The sequence below is a fragment of the Macrobrachium rosenbergii genome, unplaced genomic scaffold, assembly GCF_040412425.1.
Source record: "Macrobrachium rosenbergii isolate ZJJX-2024 unplaced genomic scaffold, ASM4041242v1 13895, whole genome shotgun sequence".
Classification (NCBI taxonomy): Eukaryota; Metazoa; Arthropoda; class Malacostraca; order Decapoda; family Palaemonidae; genus Macrobrachium; species Macrobrachium rosenbergii.
This window is the reverse complement of record NW_027100721.1, coordinates 553,950-576,526: the sequence shown is the minus strand read 5'-3', so window position 1 is coordinate 576,526 and position 22,577 is coordinate 553,950. Positions and strand designations below refer to the sequence as shown.

Here is a 22,577-nt window from a genome sequence, read left to right as displayed (position 1 = left end):
CTTCACTCACCCAGCTATTATCTATTCCAAATGAATACTCATGAATGCTAATATGAATTAACCAAACCATTTACAAATATTGATCATTCCAATTTACCCTCACGACCCATTTTCTCACCTATGTCTAATGTCCTTCCTCTGATTTCTCGAATCTGTGAAACCCCTTTTATTCTCAACCAGTCATTTTATCTACATGCTTCAACACATTCTATGCTTTTGTCATTGAGACTTTAATCTCTCTCAATAAATTACCACATAGAGGACATATCCTCAGCACCCTACGTTGCATTTCTATCAGTTCAAACATAAGATTTTTTAGGTCTGTTAATGTCATATGCAGCTATTCCCCTTTGCTCTTAAGCTTCTCTCATAATTTTTACACAAAAACCCTCATCGACACCCTTATGTACCAATATTGTCATCCTTCTTTTCTCTGTCAAATTCACCCTGCATACTTCTCATTGTTGTGGCCTTTAATTTTTACTATTTTTGCCTCTATTTCCTTTAACCTCTTAAAAACGAACAGTTATTCCCCCCTTTGCAACCTTTCCCTTTTCCAAACATACTCCGCATACCTTGGTCAGCCACTCAATAAAACCTTCACCTCTGCACAGCAATATTACACTTGTGAACCGCGTAATTAAAGGTGCATTCCGTTCTTTGTCCTCTTCAACTTTATGTTCCCTGCAGTTACTTCCACAACCCTTCCAAATCTTACATTAAGTACTCCTATTCTTGCATCGTTCAGATATGCAGTGTTTTCTTTATCTCATATGACTTAGGGATCACAGACACATTGAGCAGATCAATTCAAATAACACTGGAATGATCTTAACATACCCAAAAGCGGCCAAGAAAATTTGGTAGGATATCATAAGTAAATTTTATTGTAGTAGCAGTGGGTGACAGGGATGGCGAAGTCTCTAATCACTACAGTCAGATATGACTAAGAAAATGTGGGTTATTGACCCCATTGGAGAACTCGAGGAACTCATCCTAAGATCACCAGGCGGTTAGTCACTGTGGTAAACCTCTACCTGATCCATACCTGTATCTCAGGAGTACCTATACCTGTAGGAGTAGCGGGACAACTATAGCCAACTTGGATTTTTTCTTTATCATCTCAAGAAAACCTTTGGCGTATCGCTAACAAAACTTGAGTGTGCGTGTGTGTGTATGATAGTTTGTCAATTTCACACACGACATTTTTTATTATAATTTTAATTATTGTTACAAAAAACTCATTACCCATTAACTCTGAATTCATCTTACCTCAGAATTAATTAACACCCAAAGAGTACCATGTAAAATAAGTCCTCCTATACTAACAATGACTTGAAACTTTACTTTCCTGGAATGAAACCGTAACCTTAACCATCAACAGAGATATAAGTTGATTTTGACTGTGCTCTTCATATTCCTGTCAATTGAAGTTCTGTACTTAGGATCACAATCAACTTACCCACATCATAATAGTTGAGTGGCAGTCATGTAACATGGTTGTACGCATGATAGCTTGTCACAAATTACTCATTTAATTTCATAACTGTAAATATTAAGCCCAAAATAACCTATTAATATCAAATTCACTCTAGTGTGGGAATAACTAGCCCCAAAACAGAATTATATAAGTTCTTCCATGCTAACATGATTTGAACTTATACTTTCTTAACTTTTTGATGATGACTTGGAGGGTAACTATAACTACTGTATAACTAAACAACACACATATGCACCCATATGTATATGTATGTATATATATATATATATATATATATATATATATATATATATATATATATATATATATATATATATACTCACGTCAGGGATCGAACCCAGGTCTCTCAGGTGGAAAGCAAGGGCGTTACCACTGGGCCATACAAGTCTAAAAGAAGTTGGAACCTGAGAGCAACTGCACCCAAGGAATTACCTGGGCAAGCTAACTGCTTGCATACCAGCGAGTTTTCCCCAACTTCCCGACTCAGCAATGACCCAATGGACAACATTTCATTCGTGGTAAAGCAGTTATCTTGCCCAGGTAATTCCTTGGGTGCAGTTGCTCTCAGGTTCCAGCTTCTTTTAGACTTGTATGGCCCAGTGGGTAACGCCCTTGCTACCTGAGAGACCTGGGTTCGATCCCGACGAGTCAGAAATTTATTTCTGTTCCACACGTGATTGTGTGTTGATGATTTCTATATATATATATATATATATATATATATATATATATATATATATATATATATATATATATATATATATATATATATATATATATACATTATGATAAGGATAATTCATCATATTTTTCGTCTTGATAATGTGTAAAGATCTCCACCTTCCCTACACATACTTAGCTCCTGAAAGCAAAAGACCCATGGATCTTAATCACTAACATCCTTTGAGTTCGTTATTAGACGGTAAAGTATATTTACTTGCATGTGAAATCATGCCTAATTTAACATGCAAGCAAATATACTTGTATACTTAATATTTCAGGCTTAAAATTGCTGAAATAACGCCCCATTCAAAGAAGTGATTCTCAATAATAGGTGAGACAAAGGGGTAAATGTCTGATAAACTTATGGTTAATCAATCATGATAAATAACTGAATTATCAAAATGAATTTTCAAGTAGTGAAAGTTTTTATTATAGAATCGGATAGCATGGTTATTGAAGCGTGTGTATGCTTGCATGTATGTACAACAATATTAAGAATACTAACTTCACGTATTTACTAACAAACACAAAGTAAAACAGGGCAGGAACAAACACAGATCTAACTGCACTGCTGAACCGAAATTTATGAAAACTAACAAATAACCAGTAAGCAAAAACCCAGATTTATATTGTATGCTCTAATTAGAAACTAATGCGAGAATCTGAACCACGTCGAGAGACAGACAGACAGAAAGACAGTTGACGTCAGGTGGAATTTACAGTTATAACTCTTGTTCTCCATTTATCGGATGTGGTGTCAGGGGCGCTAAAGGGGATACGTTGGTGGCCCTGGCATATTGGTGCATAGAAATGACATGACGAGGTATATCTCGGCTTCCCCTCGGCTGTCCATTGCCCTGTCTATTTAACGGAAGCAACAGATGAGACAAGGGAATGGGGTCGTTTGTGATATCAATACCATTGTTGCAGTGTTGTTCCCATTCTGGTTTGCTCTCTGTTGAAATGTCTCGTTGAGTATTAAGAGTTGAATACGGGGAGTTGTGCAAGGATTTTACATTTGCAGGCCTACTCGTAACTAGCTTAGGTGCAGCAGCCATTTGAGATGGGACGAAGAAAGGCGAGAGACACATATAAACAAAAGCGCGAGCGCGCAAACTATCTAGAATAAAAATTTAGGAAAGGGGCAGGTGGCAAGGGTTTGAAATAGAAAAAGGTTCATTCGGACGGTGTAGATATTGACAGGGCTACCTAGTAGAAAACAAAAATAGAGCATTTAGAGAAATGAGCTTAGCAAAACCTACGTGGAGGAAAAGAACATTCAGCATAGCAAATAGACTGATTGTCAACGTAAAACGAAATGCCAGAGGATTAAAGACTTTTGCCTTCGTCCCTGCTAGACTTGATCGGAATTAAGCACCCAGCATCGATGACCTTCTCTGGCGTAACATCAAATCATGAATCTCATTATTTCACGAAACTTAAAGATCCATCTCTTATATCAACTTTTTATACATCTGATAACTTTTCCATATGGAAAATGGTTAAGATATAAGCAAAATTTTGTATTCCATGCTTAAATTTAATGAGATTATCTCTCTCTCTCTCTCTCTCTCTCTCTCTCTCTCTCTCTCTCTCTCTCTCTCTCTCTCTCTCTCTCTCTCTCTCTCTAAAAGACCACAAGTATTCTGGCAAAAATCTTAGAACAAATGCAGTTATTGTTGTAAATATCTGTTTTTCCTTTCATTAAAATGTGCATGTATAAATGGTACAGTTAATCAGTTACGATAAATATATTATAAATGCCAACTCCATAAATTAATTGGGAAAGAAAGTGCCAGTCCCAAGCATGTGGACGAAGACGTTGTGAAAAGATTGCCTTCTGACTGGAAGTATTTGTATCAGTCAGCAGAAAAATTTGCCTGACCATTTTCTGAAATAAAATTTTGCAGTTTGTGAGGTAAAGTATTATTTATTATTACCTACTAAGAAAGAATAAATCGAATTCACCATCTTTTTAGCCAGGTCCTGTCAGTGATTTATGAAAATAAAAAGAAAAGGAGAAGACCGTGAGAGATTTTGTAAGGCTGAGTTCATGAAACGTTTTTTATAAATGATGTCAAAAATACCCATTTTCATCATTCTTACCTACAATCCGACTGATTAAAATTAATATTTAATCCAAGATGAAGAGCTCGAAGAACAAAAACAAAAACGTTTATTTTCTCGGAACGATAATTTCATTTTATGTTTTTGGTAAAAAAATTAGGCGGTCCGTAAATAGCTGCTAATTGTCTCTTTTGCTGGTCTTTTCAAAGCCTTTTGAAAAAACACTTGGCGGTGAGAGAGAGAGAGAGAGAGAGAGAGAGAGAGAGAGAGAGAGAGAGAGAGAGAGAGAGAGAGAGTTAATTTGGTGTTGAAATCAATTTCTGTTCGTTCGTGAATTTTTTTCTGCTTTTCAGAAAAATTAAAAATCCTTAATTTCATGGCTCACCAGCATTATAGAAAATGATCATAAGGGTTTTCTGATTCAGGTACCATAGTGAGTAATTCCTGTTAAGACCAAAGTTTTCTTCTTTTTCGACCATTGGGCTTATTTAAACGCACCCCTCGTTTACATTACCCATCAAATATGCATTTCTCTATTCTCCAAAACTTTGAGGGCTTTTTAGATAATACTCCTTTTTTCCATAAGTTGTGCACATCGTCTTCTTATTAAACCTTATTTGTATGTACTCCTTTAAATTTGTCATCATCCGCAATATCTACATGTTATTGATCCAGCTGGCCTAATGGCAACACGGGCTACTGCTCCCTATTCTAGAAAAATGAGTCTAAAACTTTTGTATAAGATATCTAGAGGGAACTGAAGTGGCCTCACTTCATAGGCAATTTTTTTTTTCACATTTTATATGAAAACAATGGACCCACCATAAGTTGAGATATATGGTAGCTGATGCACAGTCAACACGATACTTTATCTCTCAATCTTGCTGAAATTGGTTCTGGTTTTAAGACTAGCATATTCTAAATGTCAAATTGCTCAATAAATAAACTTTATTGTTTAGAGCCTCTTCACAAACATGGAGAACTGTTAAGAATAAAGGGAAAGAGAGCTGGGAAAACTGAGAGAAGAACGAAAAGGGAGAAGAAGGGAGGATGAGGGGAAAAATAAAGATGGGGAACAGGAAGGAAGTGAAGATGAGAGTAAAGAGGAAGTCAAGAAAGGAAAATTTGAGTGCAGAGAAAGTTTTAGATTTACAGCAAAGGTTTCGAGGACGTACATAATGTTGCAACAAATGTGTAACAAGTAGAGGAAAAAACCCCATATAGACTCCACTTTTCTAACCCCGCCCCCGAAGGGGGCGTGGCCACCCCCCCCCTTGATAAGCTCATGTACGTACGTGAGGCCTAAAAAGGGGCGGGGCAACGCCCCCAACCCCAAAAGGGGGCGTGGCTAGCCCCTCCCCCTCCTGATAAGCTCATATACGTACATGAGGCCTAAAAAGGGGGTGTGGCCTCCCCAGACCCCAAATAGACTCCACTATTCTGGTGGGCGTGGCCACCCCTGACCCCAAATCGACTCCAGTTGTATTATAAGCTCATGTACGTACATGAGCTCATATTAGGGGGCGTGGCCACCCGTGACCCCAAATGGACTCCGCATGTCTTATAAGCTCATGTACGTACATGAACTAATATATGTACATGAGGTGCAAAAGGGGGTGTTGCCACCCCTGACTCCACTTGTCTTATAAGCTCATGTACGTACATGAGGTCGAAAAAGGAGTGGGGCGTGGACACCTGTAACTCTACGGGAATGAAACCACTTTTCTGCACCCCGTGACGTCACGCAACTCTCGGGAATAAAACCACCAATTCAACCCCTGACCTCAAATTGACTCCACTTTTTGGGGGCGTGGCCACCTGTAACTCTACGGGAATAAAACCAACATTTCAACCCCCCGACCCCAACCTGGCTCCACTTTGCCGCACCCCGTGACGTCACGTAACTCTACGGGAATAAAACCACCAATTCAACCTCTGACCTCAAATTGACTCCACTTTTTGGGGCGTGGCCACCTGTAACTCTACGGGAATAAAACTAACATTTCAACCCCCGACCCCAACCTGGCTCCACTTTGCCGCACCCCCATGACGTAACTCTCCACGGAATAAAACCACCAATTCAACCCCTGACCTCAAATTGACTCCACTTTTTGGGGCGTGGCCACCTGTAACTCTACGGGAATAAAACCAACATTTCAACCCCCCGACCCCAACCTGGCTCCACTTTGCCGCACCCCCGTGACGTCACGTAACTCTACGGGAATAAAACCACCAATTCAACCCCTGACCTCAAATTGACTCCACTTTTTGGGGCGTGGCCACCTGTAACTCTACGGAATAAACCCATTTCAACCCCCGACCCCAACCTGGCTCCACTTTGCCGCACCCCCCGTGACGTCGCGCAACTCTACGGGAATAAAACCACCAATTCAACCCCGACCTCAAATTGACTCCACCACTTTTCTACCTCCTGTGACGTCACGTAACTCTACGGGAATAAAACCATCCTTCCAACCCCCTACCCCAAATTGACTCCACCATTCCTAACCCCCGTGACGTCACGTAACTCTACGGGAAACCCTTCATTTGAACCCCCGACCCCAAATCGACTCCACGCTTATGCCCCCGTGACGTCACGTAACTCTACGGGAATAAAACCACCCCACCCCAACCCCAAATAGACTCAGTTCACTGCTTTTTGCGACTCATGTCCCCTTTAATTGTTTTCAACGTAACCGGGACGTTTACCTCCTCCTCATATAAAATCTCTAAATTAATATATGCACATCGCGAATGTAGCCTCTATCAACTTCTCTCTCTCTCTCTCTCTCTCTCTCTCTCTCTCTCTCAGCCGTTACATTTTGCTTAGATATTCGGAGTATCATGATAAAAGGATATTTGGCGACTGACTTCAACCTCATGTGAGACATATATTTATCAATTTGATATCTCCCCCAATAACCGACACACGGATGAAACCTGACCTTATCGCCATATTTGCCAAGCTGACTTCACCCTCACGTGAAATTTTATCTATCATAGAATTTGAGTCATAATCGCCATACACTACACAAGTTTAAAGGCAAACACTTCAATTTGTTTATTTATTAATACCGAGTTTGAAAGAGGTTAAATGAAAAATCAAATGACAGACGGAATTTCAGTTTTGTTTATTTATTAATACCGAGTTTGAAAGAGGTTAAATGAAAAATCAAATGACAGACGGAATTGTTATTTTATATTTGTAACCAATGCTAAATACAGGGGAATGAATTAATATTCCATACAAATACATACATTAGAAAAACTGTATATACAAACACGAACGCGATAATATACGCATTCGCTTTTCCAAAAACAATACTTCAACGAAACACACGGCTACTAAATATTTTCTAACCTGTTCCTTCACATCACAGCCTCAGTATATGCCACATACATCTACTCCAGCACTTTCCCGACCGTTTATCAAAGACGACGTTTCATCTAACACCTCAAAGCTTTTAAATTTAGCTAACAAGTTTTTCATATATAAATCTTCCACGCACCTTTCCTCCAACAGGGATAAATTCTTTTCATTATAGCCACGCAACATATTTTACCAATTTTGCTCATTTCATCACTGAATGTAGCTAACACAGGTAAATATTGATTCAACCAAGTCGTATTAACACGCCCGCTTTGACCGATGCCAGCGGGAAAGATAACATACTTGACAAAGTCATACGATGATTTAGATAATTCTTCCTTCAATTTCTTGACCGAAGAAAAAAGTGGTTGAATCTCATCTGCTTACTATCTCTGGCCAAACGATCGGCATGATCTTCATCTTTGGAATAAGCCACGCTCTTTTGTGCGTATTCGTTCTCTTCAATGGGGGCGCCGATACCGTATTGTGTTAATAAGGTAGCTATGGTAGGAGATCAACTTCATCGTTGCATTCCCAAGATGTGATATTTTCAGGTCTTTTCACAATGGCGGAACCTTCAATACCCTATCACGAGGACATGCATATGATGCACCAGTGCGAGAATATCGAAAACCTGCCAACTCGGCATACGGATAAGCACGAATGACGTCTGCCACCACACCGTAATTCCTGCATGTGACACAATTAGTGGCCACTACTAAACACGTGTTCTTCCTGAACATATTTTCGGACAAGTTCCCGAAAACTAACTTGCACGAGGAGGTTGATGAAGCCATGGCGAGAGTCCACGTCTTGATGTGATAATCCTTCAAGAGATAATGAGCTACCCGAGCTCCCTGCCTTTATCACAATCACCGATTACAAACCAGTTGTGACGAAGCATCAAGTCTCTCTCCCTCCCAGCCATGATTCACACACACACGAATAAACAAGTCTTATCATTCCCTCACGCCAAAGGTCATCCACACAGATCGGTGTGATCTACATCTTTGGAATACAATACTTCAACGAAACACCGTATGTCACACCTGATTATTACTTTCTGACTGAACACCATAAATACAGCCGACAAGGGAAATTGACGTTATTCCATGCCCAAAGTTTATAAGAGTAAGTGCATCAAGTATTTCTCTTGACCGGAACGTCATTCGCCCGTCACTATTCAGTAAGTAGCATATAAAACAGTTTCCATTTACTCGAACATATAGTAAATATTAAAAACAGCAATAAGATTCATCTGTATACGGAATAGATATTCATATGAAATAATGTACCCGTTGAAAGAAACAGAATATATAAAACAGTCATTATTTCTCTCTTTCAGATATGGGAAATAACTCCAGTAGCGAACTGTCAGCTGACGAAGTAGCCACTCAGGTCAGACACCATTACTACTATGGTGCTGGAGCCCCAACACATTTATTAGGAAGGTGAAAACAGGTCATGACCATGAAGCAGGAGCAGAAGAAGAAGTAGCAGGAGATGCAACAACCCCGCTGACAGCCCACAGCAGTGCAACCCCCACCAACTCCGCCACCACCCACTACTGAAGGAAACGAGCAACCCGGTGAAGGTATGTAAAACCGATGTGTTATATATTTATTTAATAACAGTTCTTGATTCCATAGAAACACGCACTCTTTTTCTCCGTTTTCCTGTTTTTGATTTCAAATGGATTGTGGGCATAGTAAAAAAACACGTATATGATTATTCATAAGGATTTATTGACCACATAAAAGACAGTGTACAAATTCAATACACTAATCACCGTCAGACTGTCTCAGCACACATCCCAATATAACGTCCACGTGTATCCTTATGATAAGGCGAATATTCCGAAAAGCGTTTAAGAGGAAACGACTAAGACGTCTTAGCATTTATCACCGACGTTCACGGGTGAATGATTCTCACAGCTCATCCTGAAATAAGTAAAAATAGTTATGTGATTCACGGTGTATGATACATATATAGAATATATCCTTAACAGAATGTAAATGGGGTAATATAAAAATCAAAGAAAAATATGCATTTACCTTAGTTGTTTAAGATGCGGAGACATTCCTTGTATGTAATAGCACGTTTGACCCCGACCTCCAATGTGAACATTTAAACTTTTTCAAATATTTAAAATAATATCCCGTTATCCATTTATCATTGCCTCTCAAACGAGTGAATGAGAATACATTTTGTATTAAGGATAATACTGTTTTCACACCTCGGTGACTCACGCAATGAACAAAAAAAACTAACGTAAAGACCGCATTTGTACGATTTATCGGGTTGTATTTGTTTTATTAGTCGATAGAGGCTATATTTGGGATGTGCATATATAAATTTAGAGAAGTCATTCGAATAAACTTTAGGATTTATACCGTAACTATCAAAAAGAAGATTATATTTCTAGGTGATTTTTCCACGTAAAAACATACCCAATGACCGACAATATTAATATCAGTAGACGAAGATAATGTATTAGATATAAAAACTAAAGGTTTGATTCTATTTTCTGGCAATGTCAATAATCCTACTTCATCCGAAGCGAACACACCTAAATATTTAACCCGGTCACCGAGTGAACCTTTTAAACTTATTTCAATTTCTTTTGTATCCATTCTATTTAACCCCTAACATCACACTGAATAACTCTATCCGCATCCACCGTTAAAATACCCTTGGTATCCCCGAAAAGTAAAATAATGCAAGGGTTAGGTGTAGCCGTACCCAGCCTGATCGATATTCGCAGGTTTGCCGAAATTTCCACTGGCATGGAATCTTCAACATCTTCCACCACAAAATTAAAGCAGTAAATAGCTCTACCATTTTTAAAACTATCATAAGTGATCAGATTATCACCGCCACCCCTATACTTTTCTGCGTCTCGTGATATAATTGCATGATGGTATTAGGGAAACTGCATTGAATATTATATACAGTATTCCCATTAACGGTAATATGTATATTATTTAAATCGAAAGATTGAAAATATAGGCTATTGGCTGCGTAATCACCTGAAAATGTTTCCATATCAATCATGGCCAATGTGATTTTTTCAGGTATACAACTGTTAAAAGGTTGATCAATTAAAATCGAATTTTCATTTTGCCCAATAACGTATGTCTTGTATAAAGTCTTATCAAATATATATTGTATAGGATTAACTGCTATCGCCTCATTTAAAGCCGACATTGCGTTATAATGTGGGGTAACTCTATCGATCCATAATTTAACCTTTTCTATATTTATCACATTTATATGTCCGTCTGTGTGGGCACCCATAACCCAGTTATTATTTGCTAATTCGAGCCTAAGCCTCAAGTCAATCGAATCCAGCAAATACATGTCTATAGTCGCTATATCCAAAAGAAGTGGAAAATATGTATGCACGCCCGCGTTTTAATGTCGCCCATAACTTTCGTCTCCCACCTGCTGGTTTGACCGAAGGTATTGGCAGTAAATTGTCGAGTTACCCCGTGTGTTACATGATAGTCATCATATAAAAATCCCGCCCGACCGGTGGTAGGTAATGCCGAGGGCTTTATCATTTTCAGCATTTTGATATATGATTGATAGTTAAATACAGGACAGGATTCCACCAACTTTTCATTCAAGAAAACAGAAGCGGATTTAAATAATGTATTACTTAGACCATTAACGACAGACACGTGATCATCATCTGCTAATTGCGCGCCGGCCCTATCTATTGTGATATATAATTCTAAAGCTATACTTGACAAATCTAAGAAAGAACCTGCCACCCCATTAATGCGAAATTCTATATATTTATCAGTTAGAATTTGATTTACGGAAATATTGCAAGGTGTAAAATCCAGTCTTTCCTTTGAATTAATTGAAGTTTCAATAATTCTCCGTCTATTAACATTCGGGAACAATTCAGATATACCCGCAATATACGATGAAACAGGAACTTGATTACCAGTTCCGGGTATGTTAGGAACTACGCTAGCCATATTTTGTGTTTATATAATTTGAGATGAAGGGTAGAACGAGTGCGTACCCGCCGAATGTCAATTGATGAATGAGTTACAAAAGATCGTACACGTCCTTATTATATGTACTTCTAGATTTAACGCGTGTATCCTTCCTCTTCCTACGTTTTTCTTTCCTCCCACACTCGACCGTCTAACTAAACGTTTCACCGTTTTCCTCCGTCTCGTTCTTCTTCTTCTCCTTCCAGTACCGCTTAAAATTCGTTGTCCAGTAGTTTTGAGGGCTCTTATACCATTTCGTTTTAAGGATTCTTTTAAAGGTAAACCGTTGTTTACCATATCAGATAACACAGATCTACCGAATTCATTAACTGAAGGTTTCGCGGCATTAAATAGAAAAGGAAGTACTTTACGTGCAATACCACTTATAGTAGAAAAATACCACTTCCCCTCCTGCGACCGGGATAGAAAACGGAAATATCCTCAAACCCCGCCCTCTCCTTAATAAAGGGTCTGATAAAAATAGTTTTTAAATTCCGCCTCTGAAGGAGGCGCGAATAACACTCTCATTTTACTGTTTATACTATTCCCAAACAATTTAAGTGGAGCTTGATTCACACGTTCTAGTTGACTCGAGGGTGTTACGATCACGAATAAGGAATGCCAAGGGTGAACATCGAATTATATACGTACCTATTCATCTAATTTTCCTCTAGGTTTTATACGGAGCAGGCAAGTAACGCTTGAGTCTTTAGCGAAATGTAAAGGTGTCCATTTTGATCCGTGATAAGAATAGAAATCTGATCCAAGATGTTCGTGTTCAACAATTTGTAGACTGTATTATGTATTCCTTTTCCTCTACCACTTGCTAAAGTAAAACAGTCCAATATATTGACTAGTCTCCCACCAAAAATCGTCGGTTGAACTATATCCGTATACACATATATATAATCTACCCCACAATTATCAGGTAGAGAATCAAGGGAAACGTGTTCATTCAATTCACGCCCACCATATATTTCATAACCAGTATTAATATGAAAACCTAATAATTTCGCGGCTTTTCCACTAAATTTTACGTATATACTTTTAACGTCCCCCGGTCTCAGTTTCTCTCTCTTGATACGTGGCATAGTAATTCTCCTTAAATCTTCATCCCAATGAAATATACCGTTACTATTAAAATAATTTATGAAATTATCACCGTAATAAACTTTCAAATAATCATGCACGTCCTTATTAAGAGCTCTCACGAGTCTTTTCATATCCCCCGCTAACATCGCTATTCTCGGTCTGTACAAATATGTATGCCTATCACGTTTATGACGCTCTGTAATAAATTCGAGAGTGAATAAATCATCTTTGGATAATATAGCGTAATAACTCCCCGGGAACATGATCGAAGCTAAACCTACTTCATATTCAACCCCATTAGGTAATAATATAGGTGTAGGTAATCTATTGGCAAATTTCGAAGGTGTATTTTTGGTATACGTGTCTAAACAGCCGAGACTGCTCAAATATATGGTGTGTTCACCAGCCATGTCGGTTAAATACTACGATGGGTATATGTCACGAATGGTATTTATAAGAAAAGTTCGATAGCGTTTTATCTAGGTCTTATATGCAGACTGCATGATACAACCCCATTTTCAGTAAACATTATTTCTTCACCGTTCTGATCCGAGACATCGATGGTAATGTAATCCAATACGTCAATGGTATTTAAAGGTTTATAAATGGCATTATGCGGACCTTTACCACATGCACATCCTAACGTGAAACAGTCTAAGAGATTAACCATTTTATCACCCAAGATGGTAGGTTGAACGATACCCGAATACAGGTAAACGTATTCAACGCCTTGATGGAATATATTTCTACCGCGGTGAGGTCTCAACGCACCCGAACTGTATATTAAATACCTGACTTTTTCATTGAAACCAAACATATTAGCTGCTTTAGCACTGAGTTTTAATCGTAATTGAATCAATCATGTCAACTTTGGCCACTCCTGCATCGACATGTGGAATGCTCATTACCTTCGTGTCATCATTCCATGAGAATAAACCGTCCCTGCGGATAGCTCCGCGAATATGCTCACCGTAAAATCCAGATAATTGTTCAATAATTTCCGTATTAAACGCTCTAGTCATGACATTCATATCACCACCCAACAAACCCGAAATGGACTTATAAATATAAGTATAAACGCGTTTCCCAACTGACTCGTTATAGATCACGTTAAATTGAATAGTAAAATCAATGTCTTCTGGTTTAATAGCGTAATATAATTTCGGAGAATGACTCCCCACTAGGCCCACTTCATATTCCACTTCTTTCGGTAATGATATTGGGGCAGCTAACCTATTGGTAAATTTACACGCCCGGTTTTCTGGAAATGTACTTATACATGCTTTGCTATTCACGTATATGATGTGATCGCTACACATGTTGAATGTAGACTGTATGACTAACAATGGGCATCGGGTTTATAAATAATATGTGTACATAAAAACCTCCACGTTCATGTTATACATAAAAACCTCCACGTTCATGATATGTCATGCAGTATTCATGAATTTGTTATCTCACAGATTGCCACGTCATTAAAGAAGATGTCCAAGCCTCTAGCCGCCATGATGAATCATCCTCACCACACTCCGATCCAGGTAAAATATTATTATTATTATATTATCATTGTTGTTTTTGCAGTTATTATTATTATTATTATTATTATTATTATTATTATTATTATTATTATTATTATTATAATACACGTTCACTCCGGTGCTAATTAACACGATCTTTACAGATCCCTTCGCTGAAGACTTCCCATTAGATGAAGATTTGTTGGGGAGTAATAATAATGAAGCGTCACGCATTGGTGGAGGGGGATCTCCACTCGCGAGGGAAAGAACGGAGGGTAACAAGGTAGTGAGTACCATTCATTATGCGGCTGCGGTAGGGTCACACATTGACGTGGCAATGAAGCTAAGTAGTAGCATAGCCCGATTACGCGAAGATGTGCTCAGTAACTTCCTTGAACGAGGTATTCGCTCGGCTATGCTCTACTTGTGTGTTATTATCACCAGTGTGAGGATGCTAGGCGACATGAATGAAAAAAATGCTTTTTATTTATGTACCCCGCCTATCCTCACTACGATTGACTCGATCTATGACTCCCTGGAGGAGGCTATTGAGTTTATAGCAAATAACTTGGAAGAAAGACTCAACCGTACTGAGGGTTCGGGTTGGTGTATGACCTCGCTGGACAGGGTTGAACTTCATATCACGCGGCGTGAGTTAGTGAATATTAATAACTTCAAGGCGTATCCCAAGGAGTCCGTGGTAGTGATCAGGTTATCAATATTCAGTCCGGGTACAACTGTGTTATTACAGCATTAGAAGCTTACGTTGTACTCCGGGATAACCCTCCCACACGTATTAACAACCTCCTCGTGTCTTAATGAGGAGGGTGGGGAGGGGGCAATTTAATATCAAACACTCGCCTGCAGATATGCCGTTGACCCATGACTCTTTCAAAACATTAGAAAAGGGGAATAACCTCAACATATATCTGTATAAATTATGTGAATTAGGCATGGGGGGGAAACAGCGGAAAAAACATTGGACGGTACATCTGGCGAGGAAAGGTGGTAACCCCCAAAGCCGTCATTTGGTCACGTTGTTATTAATCACTGACGACCACGTTGCGTTGATTAAGGATATGTCGGCATTCGTGAAGAAGTTCCGACACGGATTCAAGCAGGGGCGGGGGACTGAGCACGCGGGTGGTATGTGTTACAATTGTTTGACTTTGTTTAATAGTCCCACCATCCGCGAGGCACACACTCAGGCCTGTACCGCTCGAACCACTGTCGAATACCCAGAACCCGGTCAATTTAAACAGTTTACTAAAGTTAAAGCTCTGCAGCCAATCTCACACATGGCTTTCCTGGATTTTGAAGCGTATAATATTCAACCGAAGACCGGAGAGGACGATCCGAGAATAGTATCTCGGCAGAAAGCTTTCGCTTACTGCTACGTGATCGTTGACGGTAGAACGGGGGAATATTGTACCCATAGACTAAGTCACGGAGAGAAATGCGTTGATGATTGTTTGCAGAACATGAACCAGGACTGGGCGTTATTGCGCGAACGAATGCGTGCGTATCCTTTACATATGACTCCTGAATCCACCCGTAAGTTTGAAGCGAGCACTCATTGCGAAGGCTGCAACGTCGAATTCAAGGCTGGAGTCACGAAAATGCGACATCACGCTCATTCTGTGGCACGGGATAACTTTCTGTGTGCACTGTGTCAACAGTGTAATTTGAAGATTCAATTTAAGGAGCCGACTTTAACAGTGTTCGTACACAATTTGTCATATGACATCGCCCTGGTCTTGAAAGAGGCGGGGGCTCAACATGATTTTGAAATTCTGAAACGCGAGGGTAGTAAATTTTACTCAGCCAGATCAGGCAATCTGAGATTCGTGGATAGCAACAACGTGATTAAAGGGACCCTTTCTAGTCTCGCCTCGAGTCATATCAAACAGAAAGGTTCCCTCGAAATCGTACGTAAGTTGTTAACCCAGTATTCTCGGGATTGTCTCGATTTAGTTTTGGGTACGGGTAAACAGTACTACCCTTATGATTATGTGACGGGTTTCAATATCCTGCGTAAGCCTGGCATCCCTTCTCGAGTGTTTCGATTCGGAACTTACAGGGGAAACCCTTTCCAGCGAGGACTATGCACACGTGGTCAAGGTTTGGAACGCTGCTAATTGCGCCAATCTTCTAGATTACACCATTTTGTATTTGTTAATGGATGTGGGATTATTAGCAGACGTTTATTTAGCTTGGAGGAAGGCTGCCATGGCGCAATTTGGACTAGACCCCGCCCGTTACCTGACTTCTACCTCTCTCTCTCGCTCGATGCTTTCCTGTATTCCTCTAAAATTCGTCTCCCCTCATTTCGAATGGTGAACTCTATCAATTAATTTGTAAAAACATCCGCGGCGGTTTTGTAGTCTAGTTCGAAGGCAATGTGTAGCTAATAATCCAGAGTTAAATCCCAGTTTTAGGGTAGGTGATCCTCAATCGTATATATTATACGTTGATTTCACCAGTTTGTATCCACAGTTATGAGTAAATACAAAATGCCCTTGGGTGAAATAACTGAACTTTGCCCTGCCGAATTAGAAAGTTTTGTCGCTAGCGATATTACCGCCATTGATTCACAGGGTGAATACGGTTATTTCATCCTGCTCGATACCAAACCAGTTAGACGGGATGTTGCTCTACAGACGGACGATCTCCCTCTCGCCATTCATCACATGAATGTGACTCCCCAGGATCTGTCGCCCTATAGTAAAAACCTAATGAATAAATTCAAGGTGAAGCTACCCAAGAAAAATGTTAAGTTGACGGGTACGCATTTACCCATGCGTAATCACTTGATCTGTCTTCCCTTATTACAAACATTGATAAGACTCGGTCTCGAAGTTGATGTAATAAGGAAAGTGTACAAATTCAAACAGGATTTTTATTTGAGGGAATATATTCTGGAGAATGCCGAAAGGCGTGCTAAAGAGACCGATCCGGACAAGAGGAACACCATCAAAATCATAATGAATGGTCTTTTCGGTGTCACTATTAAAAATTCATTGAATTATTCTACCCGAACTGTCGTCACCACCGGTGAAGCCTCTCTCCTCAGGAATGTATCCAAACACACGTACAAGTCTTTGGAAAAACTGGGTAATGACAGGTACATTGTGAACCATTGCAAAGAGTCTGTTATGGCTGAATCCCCGATTTATATCGGTTTCAGTATACTAGACATGGCGAAGGATATGGTGTATCAGTTCTATTACGACGTTCTTCGAAAGCAGTATGGACACCGAGTTCAGCTCCTTTATACCGACACTGACAGCTTGATCTTTTCCTCGCGACTGATAACCTCAATCGAGAACTGAAGGGTGTGCTCAAACCCTACATGGATTTGAGTAATTTCCCCAAAACTCACGAATTGTATGATGAGTCACGTAAGGGGAAACTAGGGTTAGTCAAGGTTGAAACGGGAGCTGAACTCATGAGGGAGTTTATCGGCGTTAAACCTAAAGTTTATTCGTATCTGACGGAAACTAGTCGTAGTAACACCTTGAAAGGAGTACAAAGGTGCCGGCAAAAGACCATTCCGCATGACCAGTATCGAGCTGTAATCGAAAAGAATGAGATTACTTATACTCGTGTGCACAATTTGCAAAGAGTAGGAGGTACGATGTGTCATACGAGCCAGCGAAAGGTATCTCTCTGTCCTTTAGAGGACAAGAGATATTATGTGACACCTTATAAATCGTTGGCGTATGGACATCCAGACATTGGGGTGGAGGAGGGTATGGCGGGGAGGGGAGGAGGAGGAAGAGGAGATAGAGAGGGCAGTGGCGGTGCCAGCAGTAGCGGCAATCTCTCCCGCTCCTAGCACCTCGAGAATTCCTCCGACCCTACATCCATCACATCATTTCCCGCGGGTGAAAGGATGTTCAAAACGTCGAAGAGAGAATAGTAAAATATACAATGTTAATTCCTCTCTCTCTTCGGCGTCTTTGACTTCTCCTCGACAGGAAATGGTTTCACCCTCTCCTCCAGTTAAACGGAGGCGTATCACACCTTGACCGGGTGTCATAGTTTGTATATTTTACTATATATTTTATCCTATATTCATATATTTTAATATATTATATTGTATATAATATATTCATATACACAGTTGGTTTTTATATTTTTAAATTATTAAATTGTATTTTTATTATAGGTTGCATTTTTACTGTACATTGTATTTTGATATTGTAGGAAAAACCTGTATATGTTTCATTATGGAAATTAAACAAATATTATTGCCGTCAACTTCCATTCACCTAATTATTATTATTAAGGCTTGTATATAAAAGGAGCGTGTAAAGTATACAACTTTAGTCTTGAACGCGCTAACATCATGGCTGCGGCAGGTCCCTTCCTGGGCAGTTGTTAGACCCGTTCGCTAATCCCGCTCGTATTATCATCGCGGGGTTTAGTAACAGTGGCAAGTCCGTCCTTTGTCAAAAATCATTGAACTCTATGAAACGCGTTTCCAATACATTTTATATTGCGGGGTATCTGAACACCCCCTCGAAATGCATCCTCAATAGGTCCCAAATTTAAAGTATCCAAAGAAATTTTAAATCCCTTTGATTACGCTGAAAAGGGGGAGACAGAGGTTAATAAAGGTCTATTATTCATACTCGACGATTGTTTCCTCGAGGCTAGTGATAATAAATTTGTCACTAACGCCTTCACAGCGGGACGTCATTCATCTATTTCAGTTATATTCATAACGCAGAATATGTTTCATTCGGGCAAGTTTAGTAGAAGTATAAGCCTGAATTGTTCACATTATATTCTAATGAAAAATCGTGATTTTAGTCAAATTGAAACTCTAGGTCGGCAGTTATTCGGCCGTCAAAAGCTTCAGCCTTTTCGGACAAATATAAAAGGCCTATCACGTAACCGCTACGGTTATTTGTTAGTAGACTTCGCTCCGTCAACACCTGAACTGTTACAGCTCCGAACTAATATTCTGGGTGAAACGGAATATCAAATAGCTTACCAATATGGATAAAGAACGGATAAAACTGCTAAAAACTTTGTACGGAGATGCACGGGGTGTGGGTAGTTTCAGCGGGGTGGACTCTTTATTCAGGGTAGCGAAAAATCTGGATAGCCAAATTACACGTGAAAATGTTAAAGAATTCTTGCGTGGACAAAAGTCTTACACACTGCATAAAGTCACTCGAAAAAATTCCCCAGAAGAAAAATCATGTCACCCAAACCGCGAGTAATAGCGAGCACCGATTTAGCCGATATGTCCAAATTAGCTCGGTATAATAATGGGTTTAAATATTTGCTGGTCTTTATTGACGTGTTTTCCAGATATCTACAAATTGTTCCCTTGAAAAGAAGGATGGTGTTACTATGCGTCGCGCTTTGAAGAAGGTTATCGAATCTACCGAACTTTCAGGAATTTCACGTTTGAATAGTGATGAGGGTAGAGAATATTATAACAAACATGTCAGAGAATATTTAGATAGTAAAAATATAAAATTATATAGCGTTTATTCGAGAGAAATCAAATCCTCTATAGCTGAAAGAGTCATAAGGACTATTAAAAGTCGGATATATAGATATCTCACACATAAGAATACCTTAAAATACATTAACGTCTTGCGTGACATTGTTCAGAGTTACAACCACAACCCCCATAGGAGTTTGGGTCGCACCCCGCAAGAGGTTCACGCATTAACGGCTAGAGATGACATTGAACGTCAATTCGAGTATGTATAAAAGGCTGTTCTCGTTAATCCTCCCACCATTTCGCTCTTGAATGTTGGAGACGTTGTACGCATTGCCGATGAGCGTCGGAACGCAATTTTTAGGAGGGATACACAATTCAAAATACTCTAGAAATTTTTAAAATCTGAAAAGTGGATACATCGCAAAATCCAGTCGTATACTTCTTGGAAGATTTAGCGGGTGAAGAAATAAAGGGTGCATTTATCGTGAAGAATTAATTCCCACAAATCTACCAGAAACGTATGATATCACTATTCTGGGAAGGAGGAAGAAAAATAATAAAACTCAATATTACGTTCATTGGAAAGGTTATCCGAGACAATTCAATTCCTGGGTTGATGAATCTCAAATTGAACGGATATGAACCGTAAGCAGCCTTTAATACGTAAAAATAAAAACTTTATTTTATTCATCTCTGGTTTATCACCCAGTGAAAGAAGTAAAGTCATTCCCATCTTAAACGGTGGTTTGGTGGCTACGCTCTCGGAAATTTTTAGAAATTTTCTTTGTGGTAATCTAACTCAAGATAAGAAGTTTATTAAACACTTAAGAAATTGTAGACGAGAAATTCATCTTGTGTCCTTGAAAACAACGTCCATATCTAAGAAGAAAAATATACTGAAAAGTCGTAAAGGGGGGGCTATTCTATCAGCGTTATTGCCTATTGCAGCGAGTTTGGTAGGAAGTCTTTTTAATTGAAAATGAAGGAGTTTTACGTTATCCCTGCCATTACCTACGAGAGGTTAATGAATAGAAAAGAGGTTTGTGATGGTGATATTAATAACCTGGAGGGTACTGGCAAGTTGGATACGACAGCTGTTAGTAGTAGCGGACACGTCCCTCTTAATATCCAAAAACTGTCTGTGCCAGCTATATCGCTCACGGGACCTCCTCTTCCTCCTCCTCCTCCTCCTATAGAAAGTGTAGGTGCAGTGACTGGAGGGGAGGTGGTAAACGCCCCGATTACGTTGAAAACAATTAAAGGGGACATGACTCGCAAAAAAAAGCAATCCCGATTTAACAGGTATTATTCCAATATTTTTTAAAGAACCTCAAAAGTCATATGTTACGGCTTTTGTTAAGCACTTACAAGATTCTAACACGGTTGAATGGAATGAAGAAGGAGATTTAACTCATCCACTCGCAGGTTATAATATTTTAGATATAGCTCGAGAATTTCAAGGGAATAAAAAAACCCACGTTGATAATATTTCGAATTATCACTACTTCATAGAAATGGCCGGGGTTAAAGATTGGATGTTAAGGAATATAGCCATTAAAAACAAATCGAAACGTGGCGAAATATGGGGAAAAAGGGGAGGAGGAGGAGGAGGAGGAGGAGGAGGGGGGGAGGGAAAAACAAGATGGCGATTGTGAGGAAGAAACGAAACAGAAGCATGGTGGATGCGTGGGTGGCTTATTAACATTTTAGGAACAATGATGCCGGAGCTGTTTAGTCACGTGATACTGATTTTGATAAAATGAGTCATATGTGTGGATGACTTTGGCATGGGGAATGATAAGACTTGTTTATTCGTGTGAGCTTGAATCATGGCTGGGAGTGATACTTATTTTGATAAAATGAGTCATATGTGTGGATGACCTTTGGCGTGAGGAATGATAAGACTTGTTTATTCGTGTGTGTGTGAATCATGGCTGGGAGGGAGAGAGACTTGATGCTTCGTCACAACTGGTTTGTAATCGGTGATTGTGATAAAGGCAGGGAGCTCGGGTAGCTCATTATCTCTTGAAGGATTATCACATCAAGACGTGGACTCTCGCCATGGCTTCATCAACCTCCTCGTGCAAGTTAGTTTTCGGGAACTTGTCCGAAAATATGTTCAGGAAGCGGAACACGTGTTTAGTAGTGGCCACTAATTGTGTCACATGCAGGAATTACGGTGTGGTGGCAGACGTCATTCGTGCTTATCCGTATGCCGAGTTGGCAGGTTTTCGATATTCTCGCACTGGTGCATCATATGCATGTCCTCGTGATAGGGGTATTGAAGGTTCCGCCATTGTGAAAAAGACCTGAAAATATCACATCTTGGGAATGCAACGATGAAGTTGATCTCCCTACCATAGCTACCTTATTAACACAATACGGTATCGGCGCCCCCATTGAAGAGAACGAATACGCACAAAAGAGCGTGGCTTATTCCAAAGATGAAGATCATGCCGATCGTTTGGCCAGAGATAGTAAGCAGATGAGATTCAACCATTTTTTTCTTCGGTCAAGAAATTGAAGGAAGAATTATCTAAATCATCGTATGACTTTGTCAAGTATGTTATCTTTCCCGCTGGCATCGGTCAAAGCGGGCGTGTTAATACGACTTGGTTGAATCAATATTTACCTGTGTTAGCTACATTCAGTGATGAAATGAGCAAAATTGGTAAAATATGTTGCGTGGCTATAATGAAAAAGAATTTATCCCTGTTGGAGGAAAGGTGCGTGGAAGATTTATATATGAAAAACTTGTTAGCTAAATTTAAAAGCTTTGAGGTGTTAGATGAAACGTCGTCTTTGATAAACGGTCGGGAAAGTGCTGGAG

The 22,577-nt window shown here is 39.6% G+C and overlaps 1 long non-coding RNA gene and 1 pseudogene across 1 annotated transcript; both read left to right on the top strand.

The window, feature by feature from the left end:
* Positions 1-9,175: 9,175 nt before the first annotated feature.
* On the top strand, positions 9,176-14,853 carry LOC136837935 (uncharacterized). The gene is made up of 3 exons (XR_010852816.1): positions 9,176-9,255; positions 14,227-14,301; positions 14,445-14,853. It is a non-coding gene; the product is annotated as an uncharacterized lncRNA (long non-coding RNA).
* Positions 14,854-16,777: 1,924 nt separating this feature from the next.
* LOC136837918 (uncharacterized) lies at positions 16,778-18,406 on the top strand (annotated as a pseudogene).
* Positions 18,407-22,577: the final 4,171 nt, after the last annotated feature.